Genomic DNA, 2,586 nt, shown 5'->3' with positions numbered 1-2,586 from the left:
TCGTTTCTATTGAAATGCTTCGGATCATACAGGGGTGGACTGTCCAGCATGCACGCCAGACACAGCAAGAAAACTGGTTCATGTCCCTCGCTGAGCTAAAGGCGTTCATTGCAATCCTCATCCTGCGAGGTGTTGTGCGCCTTCCAGCGGTGCATGACTCATGGTCTACAACACTGGGAGTGCCCTTAATCACCAAGATTATGTCGCGAAACCGCTTCCAGGACATCATGCAGCACCTTCACTTTGACGACAAGTACACACGCAGTGAACGAGCTGCAACTGACCGGTTTGCTGCAATCTCTAATGTTTGGGGGTCTTTCGCTGCCAATTGCATCACTTGTTACAACCCAGGAAGGCATATCACCATAGATGAGCAACTTTTTCCAACTAAGACCCGTTGCTCTTTTCTTCAGTACATTGCAACAAAACCCGACAAGTTTGGGATAAAGTTCTGGGTGGCATGTGACCTGAAATCCAAGTATGTATGCAACATCATCCCATATCTTGGCAAAGACTCCAGTCGTCCCGTGGGGGAAAGACTATCGGAAAATGTGGTGATGAAGCTTATGGAACCATTTATGGACCAAGGAAGAACTGTTACCACAGACAATTTTTTCACCTCACTGTCACTAGCAAGGCAGTTGCTGGGCCGGAAGACCACCCTCCTTGGCACAGTAAACAAGATTCGTCGTGAGCTTCCAGACTCTGTCAAAAAGAATTTGGGCCGTGAGGAATTTAGTACACAGGTGTTTTCAACCTCTGGTGCCACGCTGACCGTTTACGCGCCCAGACGGAAAAAGACTGTCTGCATCCTCAGTAGCATGCACAGTACGGTGGAGATTGGAGACACCCGAAAAAAAAAGCCAAACACAATCACAGACTACAACAGCCTAAAATGTGGTGTGGATGTCATGGACCAGATGGTGCGAAAGTACAGTGTACGTTCAGGAACACGGCGTTGGCCAGTCGCTGTGTTTTATAACATGATTGACATTTCATGCCTGAATGCACATGTGCTTTTTCAAGCATGCACTGGGGTAAAAGAGAGACGGTCCGAGTTCTTGGTGAAGCTTGCAACAGAACTTGCACAGTCTCATATGGAAGCCAAGGAGGTGTCCAAGGTAGAGTTTCAGCAGCAACAACCCACACCTGACACAGGGAAAAGGGCATTGTGCCAGGTTAAGTGTGGCTGCAAGAGTAACCGTGCCACTAAGCGTTGTGGTTTTTGTAAAAGGTTCACATGTGGCAAATGCAGAAAGGAGATTATGTGGCAGTGCCAGGTGTGTTTAGACAATTTGTAAGTGTGCTGAGTCTATTGGGTTTTCATACCAGTCTGACAACAAGCAATGTAGCTCGCTACTGCACAATGACTGTATGTACATAAACTTCTTAGCAGTTTATATTTCTGTTTCGTTTACATTTCCATTTATGAATACTTATCATAATGTTGCATGCTTATTTTATCCTTTATTACTATTTCGTTGTACAGAGCAACACGTTTCTTTACTGTGCATATACCAATAAAGTTTCTCGTGATGTTTTGCACTGGGCTCCAAAAGTACATTGTGACAAAAGTGCGTCTCTACTAATGACATGGCAGAGACTGAGGGGATTATTAATATTTCAGGGCGAACCCTTTCGGTATTCCGGCGAGGGCATCCTTAACCGGTGATGAACGTCATTTAGGCCTACCTAATCTTTTCAAATTCAGAGTTTGTCATATGCACAGAGGGAACAGGTTTCCTTAGATACAATGAAAAATTTACTTTGCTCCTCGCTAAGAATGCCAAATATGTCATTAACAAATATCTAAGTATATACAAGCACATATCTTAATCAAGAAATACACACTAAATAAATAATTCATTTTGAAATGAGCTTTAATTTCCTTATAAACTACAATCAACGATTGAGTACCCATGTGCAGTTAACAGGATTTGACCCTACCTTATTTCTTGACGACACATGCATGGTGGTCTCTGGTTACAGAATTCAGTGGTCACAGATGTCTAACACGGGAAACAAGCATAAGACCAATTCAGAATAAAAGGCCATGACTGTTAATCTAAGACAATTGTTTTCTCTTTCAGGGGACATCGTCCATGCATCCTGGGGATGAGGTACGTGATTGACTAAGTCTTGAATCTGGAGTCTGAAGGTTTCCTCCTGTGATGATTTTGCACTGGGCTCTGAATGTCTGTGGCGAGAAAAGTGCACCTCTACTCTTGACATGGTGGAGTCTGATGGGGGGGGGGGGAGGATGTTAAAGAAACTGATTCAATAGCTTTATCACCGTACTTTGTAAATATACAGGCGGGACTAATTTTGTCTTGAATTTTGTTTCAGGTGGTGTGCTCTTGACTCCCATGGCTGAGGCTCTGTGAAGAAATTCTGTAGTGTCATTATTAGGGCTGGGTATCGATTCAAATTTCAAGAATCGATCCGATTCCCATTCTGAAGATTAAGAATCGATTTATTTCGATTTAATCCGATTTAATCGATTCGATCCAATTCGGGGTTTAGTGTTATTAAAAATGTATTTATTTGAGCTGTTTCCTGACTATGTACAGAAGCAACATGTTAAAA

General features: G+C 43.1%; 1 non-coding gene across 1 annotated transcript; it reads left to right on the top strand.

Annotated features, from left to right (window-relative positions):
* The first annotated feature begins 2,160 nt into the window (after positions 1-2,160).
* On the top strand, positions 2,161-2,251 carry LOC143523686 (small nucleolar RNA SNORD88). The gene has a single exon (XR_013133432.1). It is a non-coding gene; the product is annotated as a small nucleolar RNA SNORD88 (small nucleolar RNA).
* The last annotated feature ends 335 nt before the right edge of the window (positions 2,252-2,586 follow it).

The sequence above is a fragment of the Brachyhypopomus gauderio genome, chromosome 9 (genome assembly GCF_052324685.1).
Source record: "Brachyhypopomus gauderio isolate BG-103 chromosome 9, BGAUD_0.2, whole genome shotgun sequence".
Lineage (NCBI taxonomy): Eukaryota > Metazoa > Chordata > Actinopteri > Gymnotiformes > Hypopomidae > Brachyhypopomus > Brachyhypopomus gauderio.
The sequence above is the reverse complement of the archived record's forward strand: the minus strand, read 5'-3'. Positions and strand labels throughout refer to the sequence as shown.